The 17,514-nt window shown below is 44.6% G+C and overlaps 1 protein-coding gene and 1 pseudogene across 9 annotated transcripts in view; both read left to right on the forward strand.

Moving 5' to 3' along the window:
- Nucleotides 1-17,514, forward strand: part of MTHFS (methenyltetrahydrofolate synthetase) — a 344,713-nt gene that overhangs the window by 233,349 nt on the left and 93,850 nt on the right. The window contains exon 5 of one of the 9 annotated variants that reach the window (XM_059057054.2): nucleotides 11,733-11,803. The exons of the other annotated variants lie outside the window; for them this stretch is intronic. The gene's annotated coding sequence lies outside the window, so the exon portion shown is untranslated. Of the gene's footprint in view, nucleotides 1-11,732; nucleotides 11,804-17,514 lie in introns of those variants that run through there. 9 annotated transcript variants of the gene reach the window in all.
- On the forward strand, nucleotides 8,237-9,092 carry LOC131752571 (AKT-interacting protein-like; annotated as a pseudogene).

The raw sequence follows: 17,514 nt of genomic DNA on the forward strand, positions 1-17,514 counted from the left end.
GAAGTTTCAGAAAATGATTACCAAGATGCTTAGAAGAAGTAAGGCAGCATTCTGCTTTTGTTGTTTTGATTAAACCACCCAAGGAGGAATTGGACAGAAAAAATATGTTTCAAACTGAAAGTAGTGTTGCACTGTTGATGGGCCATCCAGCTTTCCGTACCAGAGGAAAGAGCTTTTAAAGCGGCGTGTGATCAGAGCTGCAAGTTCCTTCAAGTTCCACTTGTAGAAACTGCAGCATTGCATAAAAGGACGATTCTGGAATGACTTGTTTGTCATTCAAGCTACTTGTTTGTCTCATTTATGTTGGAACTCTGCTCTTCGTATTGGACATTGGGCATGGTCTTTGTATGGGCTCTCACTAGCTTTTCTTCCCCAGGCCGCATGGTTTCAGCACCCTGCCTGCTTCATCTCTACCCTGGTCCTGTCTCAACATCACTACCCTCCCAGTAGCAGGGCCTCATGAGCCTTCCCATGTGTCCTTCAGGGGGAAACTGAAAACTAAGGAGCGGCTAGAATGTAAGATACAGGATGTTAGAGGTGAAAGCCCCACAGTGATCTCTCAGAAAGGGGGTTGCAAGACAGAAGAGAGCTGAAGTGCAGATCAAGATCAATGCTTTTAAAAGGCAGGAAATAATCAGCAGCAGAACTGCAGATGGAAATGCATTTTGAAGCTCACACTAATGGGATGTCAGCAGGACCCATGGACACCATAGAGATGAGTACTGTTTTTGAAAGCCTGAGACACAGAGTCTGGGGGGGATGGGAGGTTGAGAGAGGAAAGGAGAGGGATGGAGCTGGGGAAGGATGGCACAGAAAAAAAGAAGTCTTGGGGGATGTAGTACCTTGTATGAGAAATAGGAGTGGAGATGGAGGAGTTTGGAGTCTGATATAGGAACCAGCAGAGTTCTCCCTCATCTCTGCTTTGTTATTTGTCACCAGGGGAAGTAATACCCACCCCCAGGGCTACTGTGAAGACCAAAGAAAGAAAGGCACCTAACACAGCCCTGAGCATACAGCAGACCCTCCCTGTGTTAGCCTCTTCTGCCACCTGCCAGATCACAGCTTGTGACATATGATGACCAGGACTCTCGCAGAGCCTGTGGAATCTTGGGCTGAGCCCATCAACTCTGTAAAGTCTGACTTCAGTCATGTATGCCTTACTGGAAGGTACCAGAAATGACATTATTGGGTGTCAGTGACCTCTTCCATGCAATGAGTCAAGAGAGAGGCATTTTTCAAAGCAGAAATAGAGACACAGATGTAGGGAACAGATGTATGGATACCAGATGGGGAAGTGGGGGTGGGATGGATTGGGAGATTGGGATCGACATATATACACTGCTATGTATAAAATAGATAACTAACGAGAACCTTCTATATAGCACAGGGAACTGTACTTAGTGTTCTGCGGTGACCTAAATGGGAAGGAAATCCAAAAAAGAGGGGATATATGTATATGTATGGCTGATTCACTGTGCTGTACAGCAGAAACTAACACAATATTGTAAGGCAATATACTCCAATACAAATTAATTTAAAAACAATAAAAAAGAGAGAGGCGGGCTTCCCTGGTGGCGCAGTGGTTGAGAATCCGCCTGCCGATGCAGGAGACACGGGTTCGTGCCCTGGTCCGGGAAGATCCCACATGCCGCGGAGCAACTGAGCCCGTGAGCCATGGCCGCTAGGCCTGCGCGTCCGGAGCCTGTGCTCCGCAACGGGAGAGGCCACAACAGTGAGAGGCCCGCATACCGCAAAAAAAAAAAAAAAAAAAAAAAAAAAAAAAAAAAAAAAAAAAAGAGAGAGGCATTTTTCTTTCATTTGCTTCTTATGTAGGGGACTCAGATGTCCCTGCCTGCTATTAAGGCTGGATGAGGGAGCACCCAAGGAGCACGTGCAAACTGAATTTTTACTAAGTGAAAATGAAAACCTTATGGCGTATCACAGGGATCACATCTCTGTCGCTAAACACACAGCCTCATCTTCCACAGCTACCCATCCATGCTTCCCAGATTCAGAGGTGCAAACAAAGTCCCCTCTTCATCTGTGGTATGCAAAGGCCGCTGGTGCCTAAAGAATATCATTGCCGGTGTTTTCCAATAAGGCTTTGGATGTGGAGAACATCCCAGACAGCTTCACTCTCTCAACAGGGGCCCCCCTTCTGTCTGAACCATGTCCCATACCTTCTCGGGAGGGTGTCTCCCCCACTCCACTGTGGCCAGCTCAAGATCGCTTCCTGCCAGGAGCCTTGCCTGGCCTCCAGGGCCAGCACACCCTCCTCTGGGCTCCCAGCAGCCGCTGAGCTTGATTCCCTCACGGCAACTGGCACGCTGGATTGTGATGCCCCGATTTTGTCTTCCTCTCTTCCTCTAGTTTCTGAGCTCCTTGAGGACAAGGACTATATTTTATTTGTCATCTTATCCAATCCCTGGGCCATGAACCGCCACGGGTCTGCAGCCTGTTAGGAGCCGGGCCGCACAGCAGGAGGTGAGCGGCGGGCGAGCGAGCGAAGCTTCATCTGCCTCTCGCCATCGCTCCCCACCGCTCGCATTACCGCCTGAAACATCACCCCTCCATCTGGGGAAAAATTGTCTTCCGTGAAACCGGTCCCTCGTGCCCAAAAGTTTGGGGACCTCTGCTCTAGGGCAGTGCAATGGAGTCACCAGAGTCTGAGTTGGCAGGTGTGGGGTGGGGCTGAGATGCTGTGTTTCTACCCGGCTCCCAGGTGATGGTGAGGCTGCTGGCCTGGGAGCCGGCTCCGGGTAGCAAAGTCTCAATGCCCAACAGTGCCCAGGCTAAAGCAGAATCTCATTCAGTGTTTGTTAACAGCATAAGTGTTCTGGGATCAAGTAAGGTATCACATATACTTTGAGAACTGTAAAGCATTTATGAACATATTAGGAACAGATGTGGCTGTGTGTATATACATATATATTTAAAAATAAATAGACATGCTACCATGCTTTGAGCTGCTAGAATAGCCAGCTGAAAAGGAAAAGCTACAGACTAGTTATCTATATGGATTAAAACAAAAACCAGAGAACAAAAACTGGCTGACATTTTTTTTGTCTTTCATTAGCTGGTTGAAATGGCTTTGTATTGTGACCCTGGAGACTGGAATGTATTTGGACATAGTCTGTGTATTGTATGTATCGTATGTATGGAGAGTGGTATTTCATTTCTGTTCAATTTTAAAGACGCAGTCCTCTTTAAAATCGATGCGAAGTTACTCCACTTCAAGAAATAAGGGAAACAGAGTTGAGCCCTGTAAAGCGACTGGAACATGTTCAGTTGTCATTTGAATCCGCTGCTCTTGGTGAATTTAAAATCGGCAGATGATGGGTCCTGATTTGCAGCTGGGGTTACTGCCGTACAATTCACACAGCAGGAGAATCTGAACAGAAAAGACCATCAGTGGCTCCTTCCTTGGGCCCCTCCTCCCTCTGGTGTCTGAGGACTGGACATATTCAAGGTCTCTGAGGCTGACCGGAAGCCCCAACTGAGGGTCCCAGCCCCGCCATTGTTCTTCCAGTGGGAAGCTGGCATTTCTTTCTCGGCTGATGCTTTCGGCATGGGTTAGTACCTAGGTTGGTGGAGTTGAACAAATTGTCCCAGATGGTAAAATCCTATTGACAGAATTCAGCCGCACCAGAGGGGCTGTTCGAACGCCAGCAGGCTTCAACACGCAGCGTCTCAGTTTGGCTTTGAGATGGTAAACTCCGGGGTCAGCTTCCTTGGATTCACATTCTGGCTCTGCCACTGGCTTTGGATGAGTTATTTAAATGTTCTCTTCCTCAGTTTCCTCATCTGTAGATGAGGGCAGCCCGTAACTCACCACCTGATAGGATAGCTATGAAGAATGATTGAAATAATCAATACAAACCACTCGGCACAGTGACTGGCATAGTAAACTCAGTCCAGGTTCACTATTTTTATTACTATTTGGATTTTGGCTGCTTAGGTGTACAGCTCAGATGGGTATAGCTGCTGCCTGCCAGGAGCTGAATTAATCAGGATGCTTTCATCAGGGAGCAGAACACTTGACCCACAGTGGCTTATGCAATAAAGACATTTACTGTCTCACATAATGAGAAGTTTAACCTAGGACAGGCTCCAGGGTTGGTTGATTCAATGTCCCAGTGTTGTTATCAAGGACACACTGTCTCTGTCTCTCCTCTCTACCAACCCCGGTGAGCGGGTGACTGGATCTTTGGGCTGGTTCCCCTGGTGGGTACAGGACGGTGGCGGCAGCCTTCAGGACGACATATATTCTTCCTTGTTCACAGCCAGCTACAGAGTTTGAGAGAGCTCTCCCTATACCACAGAATGTTCACAATTCCCTTCAGACTGATTTCCTGAACCAGTAAAACTGCCAAGGGGCTGACACATTACTTAGCTTAGATGAGGCACGCCAGAGTTACCCAAAGAGGAGAATCACCTGCAGAGCTCACGACATTCAGATTCCCAGACCCAGTGAGTCTGATTCACTAGGGATGGGGCCCAGGCATATGCATTTCAATGAGCATTCTAAAGGATTTCCATGTAAAGCGAAATGTTGAGCTTGGACTAATCAGGACCCATCTCTGGAGCTGAGCGTGAGATGGACCCGGAAGCACAAAGCAGTGTGGGTAGATTCCAGAACAAATCATGTTCTGCCAGGAAGGAAGAAGGCGGGAATGGCAAAAAGAGCACGCTCTGTAGCATGCGGGAAAGATCAAGGATCTAAGGCCCAGATCCTGGAGTCCACTGGCCAGTGGAATAATTTGGCGATGCCAAAGGCCTTTCCCTCATTCATTCATTCAGTATCTCTTATTGGACACTTCCTAAGGCCTGATGTTGTGCTAACCAGTGTACTTACTGCAGTGAATAAGCTCAAGCTGTGCACCGTCTGGTGGGGCACATAGAAATGTGAAAATAAAAAGGGGAGGGCCCGTCCTGGTGTTTCCCAGATGCATGGATGGCCATAAGTGTGCGCTAAGGGAAGAAGTTACCTGCACACATTCTTTTCTCTGACAAAGGGACCTCCAGAACAGAAAGAGTCGATGAGCTAGTGCACCCTCTAACTGTTCTGTCTTTTCTTTTCCAAAGATGGATCACCTCAGAGAAACCAAGAGGGCAGAGTTATGTCAGGTAGACAAAAGCAGAAAGGCCAAGGGTTCTGTCCTTGACCCTGGGGAGGGGACTCAGCTCCCAACAGTGGTGGGGAGATGCGAGGTGATGGGAGTGGAAGTGCTTTGCAGACTGAGTTCCTCTGCACACCTGACAGATGCTTATTATTGATACAGAGCGTCCTCTTGTCTTGCTCCATTTTATAGCCTGACTCATATGTGGGAGTTGAGAAATATAGAGAAGAGAGCCCAAATGTGTATTAAAGACATTTTTCATCCGCCTTGGGTCTGAAAGTGTCCTCCCCAAGAGAGACAGCCAGCACCACTGAGTTAGTAACGAGAGTAACAATAATTATGACATTTATGGCTCCTGAATGCTTTATATCTTCAAAGTGCTCTTACATGAATTATCTCATTTGATGTCTGGAAGTGGGTGATGTCTGATGGGCTGAAGCTCAGAATCCTTCTGCATGGACACTGTCTGACACCTCCTTGTGACACATTTGCACCATGTTGCTGGGGGCGCCTAGGTGCTTCCCTCTCTCCCCCTACCCCCCACACAGCTACCCATCTCCTCTTTGTGGCTGCTGTTTTGTTTGAAAATAACTTCTTCAAGCTCTCAGTTCAGACAATGTTTCTGACACTGTCTCCTCAACTGATTTCCCTTGACAATTTCAATAACCGCGTGAAATTCATCCCGGGCTAGAAATGTATGAACTAGGGGTATATTTAATGTGTAAAGAGACTCTGAGTATAAGACACCCGCTTTTGCTAAAAATCAGTTTAGCAAATGATGTTTGACAAGAGGGAAAGGGAGAAACACTGCCTTGCATCCTTTAAACATTCTCCTTTCCTAGAAGGCGCTCGGAGCTGTTTTCTTTAAAGCTTCAAATCTCCTGGGAGACAACCGCTCTGTCGAGGGTGCCCCTCCCTGTGTGATTCCGTACAGGAAGTTTTGCTTCCTGTTTCCAACCCATCTGTCTTCGTTTCACTGCAGAAACCAGGGCACCAACTCTGGAGGCTTCTGGCATGAGACTTCCCTCCACACCTATTGGTACCTGTGAAATGCCAAATGGACCTGCTTGTCAGGTGACAGAGCAGGTCTAGATGCTGCTGTCTCAGGAAGGGTCAGGACAGCAATTAGCAATAAGCTGTGCAGACTGCTTCTAGACCAGAACCTTCGTACAGGGCATGAGGAAAGCTGAGCCCAGCTGTCTTCTGCCTCAAGGCTTCTTCTGGTTATGAGGCTGCCTAGTGAATAGGGGAGACACCGTGGCTATGTGCCCACCTGTTTATTACCCACAATGAATCTGCTGTGTCCAAAATTTCTAGGTGAGTCTCACTGGACTGGCACTTGTACACAAGAATACAACTTGGCACCTTCCTTGGTTCTCTCTAGTTCCTCCCTAGTGCTCTTCCTGAGAAGTCCCACAGCGCTGCTGACCCCAGGTTCATGGGATCCACGCCCCAGTTTCCTATGTCCGTAACAGGCTGGGTGGGGGAACCATGTTCCAAACAATCCCATTTGGAGCCTGCCCTGTCTTTTGTTGGTGGTGACTATGCCATGTCCCATTGTGAAAAGAATGCCAGATATTTGCATCTTGTTAGCTCTTGAAGAAGAAGCCAACTGACGTTAAGAGTGTGTTTGTGTATGTACTTTCCTTTTTTCTTCTTCTTTTTTTTCTTTCTTTTGGCCACACTGCGCGGCATGTGGGATCCTAGTTCCCTGACCAGGAATTGAACTGGAGCCCCCTGCAGTGAAAGTGCAGACTCTTAACCACTGGACCACCAGGCAAGTCCCGTGTGTGTACTTTCTGATCTGCATTTTAGTGTAACCCTATATGCTATTCATGTTTCTCAAATATGAGATGACCTTGAACACACTGATAACTTTTATTGTCTATTTTATTCCTCCTTACTAGTAATGGTAACTGAGTCATAGCGTGTGAGTTTCAATGAGATACCACATATAAATCACTTAGCGCAGAGCCTGGAACATACCACATGCTGCTGTCAGAGGAATGATATCCATGGTGTCAAATTTATCAGAGCCGTCAGGGATGTTGACATCCTCACAGAAGGTTTTGGTCTTTTTAGAACAATGTAAAGGGATTTTTCTAGGCACATGTTTCCAACTGCTGACTGGAAGATTTCATTGGTTTATTTCTAGCTTAACAGGTCCAAAGTTACATTTATATTATTCTCTCTACAACCTGATGTCCCCCAGCTTAGAATTCTTCAGAGTCTTCCAATCCCAAACATCAGAATTTGTAAACTGGTGGTCTGAGGGCTGCATCTGGCTCACAGAAGTGGCCCCAATAGTGTTTTTAAAAGTGGAATAATGTCATCCTTTAAAAATCAATAGATTTTTACTTTTAAAAATCCATGTTTGGGCATTCTCTTGGAAAAACAGCAAGTCTGACCACCTCAGGCCCCTATGGCAGCCATTGGCTGGAACTGATTACACCTCCGGATGGGGATGTACTTTCCAACTCACCACAGTCCTTCCCAGTTTAAATCGTCTCCATTAAAGAGATGTCAATCATTTGAAAAGCAAAAGGATGCTTTATTAATGTAAGAAAAAATCTATTTCACACCTAGAACCAACTTGATATATAATAGTAATAGACTAATTCTGTGATAATAAGGAAGCCTGCTGTTATTATACATTTAATAAATTTCTAGGAATTCTAGCCAAAACAATAAGTTGGAGTAAATAAGAGATATACATATTGGAAAGTAAGAGGTAAAATTATTACTGTTATTTTCGTCTACCTAGGAAACCCAGTATAAGCAACTAGAAAACTATCAAAACTTAGTGAGGTCGGGACTTCCCTGGCGGTCCAGTAGTTAAGGCTCTGAGTTTCCACTGCAGGGGGCACGGGTTCGATTCCTGGTCAGGAACTAATTGGAAAAAAAAAAAAAAAAAAAAAGATGTCAGTTCTCTTGGGCTGGGCTTGGCGGGGAGTAGGCTGGGGCCAGCCTGGCACTGAGGCCAGAGATGCTGTAGGGCCGTGATGGCTCTTGGCAGCCTGGAGCATTGCATTGAAAACACCGAGGTAAAGTGAATTCTGAGGATGGAAGAGTTTGATGACACAGACCATTGAATTTCTTTGTTTGGAGTACACATTATGAACCCTCTCTGCATCATGTCTACAAGCTCTGTATGCAAACGGTCTGATGGTGAAGAGAAGACATTAACAGGGGATGTGAAAACCAGTCCTCACGCACTGCTCCAAAGAAACAGCTGCCTTCTATTCCCCCAAATGCTTTACCCATAACTCAGCTTTCATCTCCTGCCCAGCAACAGAGTCAACAAATGGCACACATGCTTCCTAGACCTTTCTACCTGGAGTATTCCCTGCTTGCAGAATTTACCTGGGTTGTGAAGCAGAAGCTACCAGGTGTCTATGTGCAGCCATCTTATTGATCTGCATTACTGTGGTTTGGAGTAATATTCATACAGCATGGACTTTATCAAGATGGTGTCTTTAAGTTTACAGTTTACATCCCTGATAAGTACCCAGATGGTGACTGTCCACGTTTGGTGTTTGATATTCCCGTCTTTCACTTGCTAGTTGATTCCACCTCAGGTGAAGTGGATGTGAAGAAAGCATTCACAAAATGGAGGTGGGTCCATAATAATATTTGGCAAGTATTGATGTAAGCAAGGAGAGTTTTCTACAAGATTGATACAGCAAGCCCCCTAAATCCAGAGGCTGCAGTACTGTACGAAAAAGATATTCGGTTGACAGTGTTAAGGTGTGCACTGCTCATTTATTTGACCAACCTAAAGTAGAAGACCCCTATGCAATTAGCTTTTCTCTGTGGAATCCTTCTGTACCCGATGAAGCCAGAGAGAAGATGCTGACTCCGAAAAAGCCTGAAGAACAGCACAATAAAAGGTTTCGCGTTGCTGGCCTGTCATGGGTAAAGCCTGGCTCAGTAAAACATTTCAGTAAAGAAGAGAACACAGTAGCAAGTTAAGAGCACGTGAATCTGGTGCACCATGCACTTTCCTGCTGGACTCGAGCTAGTAAAGCTGACCAGTGGCAAAGGACCGCCTGCAGAGTTAAACGGTGTGTGCAGTGAACGATGTCAGTGTTGTCGGTGTATGCTTAGGTTCTGACAGCAAGTTCTGGAAACCTCTTTTTATGTAATGCATTACCTCTGTCAAAAGTGTCTTTGGGGGGTTATCTAGTTTAGTACTCCAAATTTTGGGGGCTTATGTATTTTTTGGAATATAATGCTAAAGGGAAGGTGCATTCATTTAAACTGATAAAGGAGGCAGAGTTCAGCGCTATGTAATGATTTTTAAATCAGTGGTTTCAGTTATACATATGTTAGGATATGGAAAGGAGAGGTATACTGAGAGCAGTTTCCATAATTTATTAGCGCTTTTAAGTGGAAGAACGTTTGAACCTCAGTGTTCAGCCTACTGTGTTACTGATAGACAAACTGCTGTCACTGACATACATATTAGGTGAGTGAGAGGAAACCAGAACACTTGTTCGTAGTTGCTTTTTTTTTTTTTTTTTTTTTTTTGCGGTATGCGGGCCTCTCACTGTTGTGGCCTCTCCCGTTGCGGAGCACAGGCTCCGGACGCACAGGCTCAGCGGCCATGGCTCACGGGCTTAGTTGCTCCGCGGCATGTGGGATCTTCCCGGACCAGGGCACGAACCCGTGTCTCCTGCATCGGCAGGCGGATTCTCAACCACTGCGCCACCAGGGAAGCCCGCTTTTTTTTTTTTTTTTTTTTTTTTGCCAATATGGTTGTATTTTCTCCTGAAGAAGTTTTCAGACTTCTGGATGTTTGGAGAACTAAGGCTTGTTAAATGTATTTTAAAAATACTGAATTCCCAGGTGGGAATGTAAATTGATACAGCCACTATGGAGAACAGTATGGAGGTTCCTTAAAAACTACAAATAGAACTACCATACTACCAAGCAATCCCACTACTGTGCATATACCCTGAGAAAACCATAATTCAAAAACAGTCATGTACCACAATGTTCATTGTAGCACTATAATAGCTAGGACATGGAAGCAACCTAAGTGTCTATCAACAGATTAATGGATAAAGAACATGTGGCACATATATAAGTGGAATATTACTCAGCCATAAAATGAAATGAAATTGAGTTATTTATAGTGAGGTGGATGGACCTAGAGTCTGTCATACAAAGTAAGTCAGAAAGAGAAAAACAGATACCGTTTGCTAACACATATATATGGAATCTAAAAAAAAAATGGTTCTGAAGAACCTAGGGGCAGGACAGGAATAAAGACGCAGACATAGAGAATGGACTTGAGGACACGGGGAGGGGGAAGGGTAAGCTGGGACGAAGTGAGAGAGTGGCATGGACATACATGCACTACCAAATGTAAAATAGATAGCTAGTGGGAAGCAGCCACATAGCACAGGGAGACCAGTTCGGTATATATATATATAGTGTGTGTGTTTGTTTGTGTGGTGTCTTTGCTCTGCCAGGTTATAGGTTTCCAAGTGCCTAGGAAAGCCTTGTTTCCAAACAGGTGAGCCATGGCAACAGCCAGAGCTATGAGCACAGCCCTGAGGCCTGCCTCCTGATCAGAATGACCACAGTTTTCAGTTCTCCGCAGCTGCCTGGGTTTCAGCTGAGCTGAACAATCCACGAACAAGGCCCATGCTCTTAGGGGAACCTGTGTGAAGTGAGGGCCCCTCTGAGCCAGCAGCTTTGTTTCAGACAGTGAAGTGAAACAGATTTCACTGTCTTTGTTTCAGACAGTGGGGGAAGCTTTGATGCTTCCCCCGAAGAGATAGGTAGCCCTTTTTAATGTAAAACCAAGATGTTGCAGGGGCCACGCTGGCTGCTTTGTGGAATGATTCCATTTGCACTGGACAAGCAAAGCTTGTTGGTCCCTTCTCCCCTTGTTAGTCACTGAGTCTGAGTTAACCCACCCCCTAAACAGACTATCACACATAATAAAGATAGCATTTGTAATTAATTGGTAGGATAAAAATTGAAAAATTTTAATATACATGGTTCACTGTTCTAGGAGAAAATTAACTTAGAATCATAATGTCCTATATGAAGATAAATGGATTAAAATTTTAAGATGAAATACGTATTAGTTTCACCTTTTTACTGCTCTTTAAATCACCTTCAGGATATGCCATACAATTTGCTTTAGAAAACATTTCACTGATAGCAGGTTTTCTCACGCCTTTGACACAGTCTCTCATGGACCTAAGCGCTCAGTTGAGGGCTCCTGTCATTGGCCCAGGTTAACTAAGTTGCCAGCTCCTAAACACTTCCATCAGTTCTATGCAGGGCCAGTGCATCAACTTGGACGTCCAATTGCAATTTGCTTCTCCTACCTGTGTGTTCGGGCTTTCTCTGGCACGTGGTAACGTTTAAGATGTGCTCCTGATTCAAAGATGAACTTAAATTTTATACTATGGGGACACCACAGAGTTTCAATTTGTGTTGTTATTACACAAAAATGAATTTGTCTATTGGTTTCCTCACCGTGCCAGTGTTGGCCTACTGACTCTTCCTGCTGTATAACTACTCTTTCTTCCCTGCCTTCTTTTTTTTTTTTTTTTTTCTTTTGGCTGTGCTGCACGGCATGTGGGATCTTAGTTCCCCGACCAGAGATGGAACCGGCACTGCTTGAATTGGGAGTGCGGAGTCTTAACCACTGGACCACCAGGGAAGTCTCTTTTTCCTGCCTTTTATTTCCATTTTCATTGTCTGCATATTCAGTTCTCATCAACTCTGCTGGTCCCTCAACTCCATCCCCCACCGTCACCTCTGCTTTGCCAACGTACCTGTGCCAGGATACCTCAGCTACTGCCACCAGCCTCCTTTCTAACTAGTGTTCCTGCATCCAGCTTCTCTCCTGTAGTTCCTCCTCCATATCATCATGAGTATAATTTTTATTGATCACAAACCTCATCATTTTACTTTCATGTCTAAAACATTTTGCTGATTCCTCAGGGGCTATAGAATAAAGTCAGAACTCTTTCTTATGGCGTGCAAAGTTACCTTCCCTTGCTTTTTTGGACCTTTTCAGCACCTGCTTGGGAATTAATAAGCTTTATGACAGGTTTGTGGGGCAGGGGATTGGCAAGGCAGAAGACTTTTTTTTTTTTTTTTTTTTTTTAACTAAGAGAAATGCTAAGGATTAGTACAGTATCATAATTATTTTGAAATGTATCAGTGCATTTGGTTTGGTTTTTTGAGTTGTATGAGTTCTTTTATATTTTGGATATTAACCTTTTATTGGATATATGGTTTGCAAATACCTTCTCCCATTCAGTAGTTTGCCTTTTCATTTGATGATGATTTCCTTAGCTGTGGAGCAGCTTTTTAACTTGATGTATCCCAATTTGTTTATTTTTGCTTTTGTTTCCCTTGCCTTTGGAGTCAGATCCACAAATATATTGCTAAGACCAATGTCAACGAGGTTGCCACCTATGTTTTCTTCCAGGAATTTTATGGTTTCATGTCTTACATTCAAGTCTTTAATCCACTTGAGTTAATTTTTGTGTATGGTGTAGGAGAGTGGTTTAGTTTCATTTTTTTTTGCAGTTTTGGTGGCTGTCCCGTTTCCCAGAACCATTTACTGAAAAGACTATACTTTCTCCATTGTATGTTCTTTGCTTCTTTGTCATAAATTAACTGTCCATATATATGTGTGAGTTTATTTCTAGGCTCTCATTCTGTTCCATTGATCTGTGTGTTTGTTTTGATGCCAGTACCATACTATTTTGCTTATTATAGCTTTTTAGTATGGTTTGAAGTCAGGGAAAATGATACCTCCAGCTTTGTTCTTTTTCCACAAAAATTGTTCTGGCTATTTGAAATTTTTTGTGGTTCCATACGAATTTTAGAATTATTTGTTATAGTCCTGTGAAATATGCCATTGAATTTTGATAAGGATTGCTTTGAATTTGGGTATAGACATTTAACAATACTAATTCTTCCAATTCATGAGCATGGAATATCTTTCCATTTATGTGTGTCTTCTTCAGTTTTTTTATTAGTGTCTCATGGTTTTCAGTGTACAGATCTTTCCCCTCCTTGATTAAATTTATTCCTAGATATTTTATTCTCTGTTGAAATTGTAAATGGGATTGTTTTCTTAATTTCTCTTTCTGATAGTTCACTACTAGTGTATAGAAATGCAACAGATTTCTGTATATTGATTTTGTATCCTGCAACTTTACTGCATTCATCTATTAGTTCTAATTTTTTTTTGTTTGTATGTTTTGGTGGAGTCTTCAGTGTTTTCTATGTCTAGTGTCATGTCATCTGCAAATAGTGACAGTTTTACTTATTCCTCTCTGATTTGAATGCTTTTTCTTGCCTAATTCCTGTGGTTGGACTTTCAATAGTATGTTGAATACAAGTGGTGAGAGTAGGCATCCTTGTCTTGTTCTTGATCTTACAGGAAAAGCTTTCAGCTTTTCACTATTGAGTATGATATCAGCTCTGGGTTTGTCACATATGGCCTTTATTATGTTGAGGTACGTCTCCTTTACACCCACTTTGTGGAGAGTTTTTTTTTTTAACATAAATAGATGTTGAATTTTGTCAAATGCTTTTTTGGCATTTATCGAGATGAGATATCTCACAATGAGATATCTCACAATGAGATATCACTTCACACCTCTTAGAATGGCTGTTATTGAAAAGACAAGAAATAACATAGGTTGGAGAGGATGTGGAGGAAAGGGAACCCTGTTACACTGTTGGGTACACTGTTGGTGGGACTATATATTGATCCCATAGCACCACTATGGGAAACAGTATTCCTCAAAAAATTAAGAATAGAAGTACAATATGACCCAGCTATTCCACTTATGGGTATTTATTCAAAGAACACAAAAATACTAATTTGAAAAGATGTATGCACTTGTATGTTCTTTGTAGCATTGTTTACAAAAGCCAAGATATGGAAACAACCTTAGGGCCCATTGACAGCTGAATGGACAAAGAAGATGTGGTACACGTACACAATGGAATACTACTCAGCCGTAGAAAAGAATGAAATTCTGCCATTTGTGACAACACCGATAGACCTTGAGGGTATTACACTAAGTGAAATAAGTCAGATAGAGAAAGACAAATGCCATATGATTGCACTCATATGTAGAATCTAAAAATACAAAACAAGTGAACAAACAAAATAAATCAAAAACAAATTCAGATACAGAGGTCAGATTAGCGATTACCAGTGGGAAAGAGCGTTGGGGGTTGGGCAAAATGGGTGAAAGGGCTCAACTCTATGGTGATGAGTGGTAACTAGACTTGTGGTAGTGATCACTTTATAGTGTATACAGATGTTGAATTGTGATGCTGTATATCCAAAACTTACATAATTTAAAAAAATAATTCAGCAAACACACACACACACACACACACACACACACACACACACAGCCTCATTTGAAAAAAAAAGCCTTAATGACCTTGTTCTATATACAAGCTAACTTCCATCTCTTAAACTAGGATGTTAGATTCAGTTATACTGACTTTCTATTAACAATGAAATGAAAAAGTTTCCTCAATAATTCCATATACATATTCTAAATTGAAACATGCTTTTAAAATAACTTATCTCCCTAAAAACTCCATAGGAACAATGAGGTTTTTCTGTACACTATTCTGATTTTCTTCTGCTTCTGCTACCACTACCATGACCACTGTCTTTATCACTACCAACCATAACTAAATTCATTATATTCCCAAACCTGTTCTTCCCGCAGACTGCCCTACTTTATTGAATGTTTCCATTCCATCTGCCTAAATGATGAATCTGTAATCTTGATTCTGTCTTCTTCATCCCTTCCATCAATCCTGCAGCAAGACCTGGCCTTGCTCTCAGATCCTACTTCTCTTCACCTCCTTGGTTACCACCCTAGTCCCAGGCCCTGGAACCCTGCCCCGGACTACTGCAGTGCTTGCTTACTGGTCCGTGGTCCTGACACTCCATTCTTCACAGAGCAGCAAGAGTAATCTTTTAAAAACGTAAATCAGATGATAACAACCGCAAGCTCAAAATCCTCCGATGGCTTTTTAATGCACTTTTTAAAGTGCAAGTCTCCGGCTTCCCTGGTGGCGCAGTGGTTGAGAGTCTGCCTGCCGATGCAGGGGACGCGGTTCGTGCCCCGGTCTGGGAGGATCCCACATGCCGCGGAGCGGCTGGGCCCGTGAGCCACAGCCGCTGGGCCTGCGCATCCGGAGCCTGCGCTCCGCAACGGGAGAGGCCACAGCGGTGAGAAGCCCGCCTACTGCAAATAAATAAATAAATAATAAAATAAAAGTGCAAGTCTCTAGCAAGCCTGGAAATGTTCTGCACCATCTGCCCCTGCCTTCTCCTCTGGTCTTTCCTTCTGCTGCTTTCCATCTTCTCACAGGGCTCTGGCCACTCTGGTCCCCATTTGGTCTCCTTGACTCACTGAGCTTGGTCCAGCTTGCACACTTTGACTGAAGCTGTTACTAATCCTCATCATTCACAGGATTCACTCAGCCAACCACGTCATGGAAACCAACAAGTCCCTTCTCTCAGGACCTTTTTGTCTCATTACCGTGTTTTCATTTTCTTCAAAACCCTTATCACTATCTAGAATGTTCTTACTTTTTAATGCATGTGCCTGTGAATTCTCCATGTCCCTTCCCCTGGGACGGAGGTGTCTGGTCAGAAAGGATGTGGACTGGTGTTTGGCACTAGCCCATAGGTGGTAGCTGAGGTCACATAAGGAGAGCATACGTCATGAGGAGAGGAAAGGACTGAAAATTCCATCCTGGAGAACACTGAGATTCGGAGTGTGCAATGAGGAAGGACAGCAGGGGAAGACGGGAAGGAAGAGCAGTCATTTCAGTGGGAGGTGGCGGCGACACAGGAACCCAGGGTCCTTCTTCCGTTTCGTGGCTCTGTTCTACATCCAAGCCCCTCTCCATGCCACCGGTGGAAAGGGAGAGAGGATGGAGTTTTGTGTGTGGGAAACACCTTGCTTCAGCCCAGCTGGCTAGAACTCAGCCACAAGCCCTACCAAAGTGTCAAGGAGGCTGGGAAATGTGACCTCTGAACCCCCAGAAGGACAAGGAACTGGGGTATGAGAGTCTGCGGCGTGCCCTTTACTCAAAGAACCATCTCGCGCTTCCCTGGTGGCGCAGTGATTGAGAGTCCGCCTGACGATGCAGGGCACACGGGTTCGGGCCCCGGTCCGGGAAGATCCCACACGCCGCGGAGCAGCTGGGTCCGTGAGCCATGGCTGCTGAGCCTGCGCATCTGGAGCCTGTGCTCCGCAATGGGAGAGGCCACAACAGTGAGAGGCCCGCGTACCGCAAAAAACAAACAAACAAAGAACCATCTCGACGGACGAGGTTGTATCAGTTGAGACCTACGAAGGTTCTGCTTCCTTCAACAGGTGGCTGGTGACAGTCATGGCTGAGATCTCAGAACTCAGGATCCCTTATCTGACTGCCCCGTTGGGTGAGAGCTTCAAAACTGCTTTCAATAAAAAGAATCATTGTGTTCTTTGAGGGGGAGCTGAAAACAGATTTCCTCCATTTTAGATAAACCAAGACAAGACATGATTATTCTGCCTATGAGCCACTCTTCAACGTTCACCCAGGAACAGCAGCTCAGGAGGAGTCATTGAATCCTGTTGAGACCGACTGGGACCTGGGACTCTTTGCTGCAGTGCTGGCACCTGGACACACCTCTCCTCCAGCAGCAAAATACAAAGAAACTATAAGGGACTAAAAATAACTGCGTGCATGCGCAGTTGGGGCAAATTCTGGACAAAAGGTACAGAGACCAAAAAAACCGAACTGACACTTCTGAAGAGCCCAGAAGAAAAACTGGGTGTTGGGAGCAAAAGCAGGGTACTGCGCATGCCCCCTGCACACAACACCACCTAAGGGGCGGGCAGAACATCTAAGCCACCCCTACCCTCACTCCATATAAGGAACAGGATCACCCCCCTTCAGGGAGCGGTCAAGCAAGGGAACCTGTTGTTTGTTCTCGCTCCCCCCGCTGCCGCAGAGGGGCCGCAATAAAGCATTGCCTGAATTTCTTGTCTGGCCTCTAGTCAATTTCTATTGACTGGGGAAGGCCGAGAACCCTGGTGGATATCACCGTCATGCCTCAGAGTTGCAAAACTGGGAAGAACAAACATGAACGCATGCTCGGGCCAGGCAGGTGAAGTAAAAAAGAGAAAGCAAGCCAGGCGTGAGATGTAGGAGGTGGCGACTGGGTGAGCAATTTGTAAATCACGGCAACTGAGTTTTAAAAATTCATGGAGGGCTGAGCAAAACATAGCTGCAAGGCACACACCTACCAGTGGGTGACCTCTGCTTTTCCAAACCTTCGCCTCTCTCCCTCTCCTTAAGTCCTTGAAACTCAGGCTAT

Source organism: Kogia breviceps, chromosome 3 (genome assembly GCF_026419965.1).
Source record: "Kogia breviceps isolate mKogBre1 chromosome 3, mKogBre1 haplotype 1, whole genome shotgun sequence".
In the NCBI taxonomy this organism is placed as follows: domain Eukaryota; kingdom Metazoa; phylum Chordata; class Mammalia; order Artiodactyla; family Physeteridae; genus Kogia; species Kogia breviceps.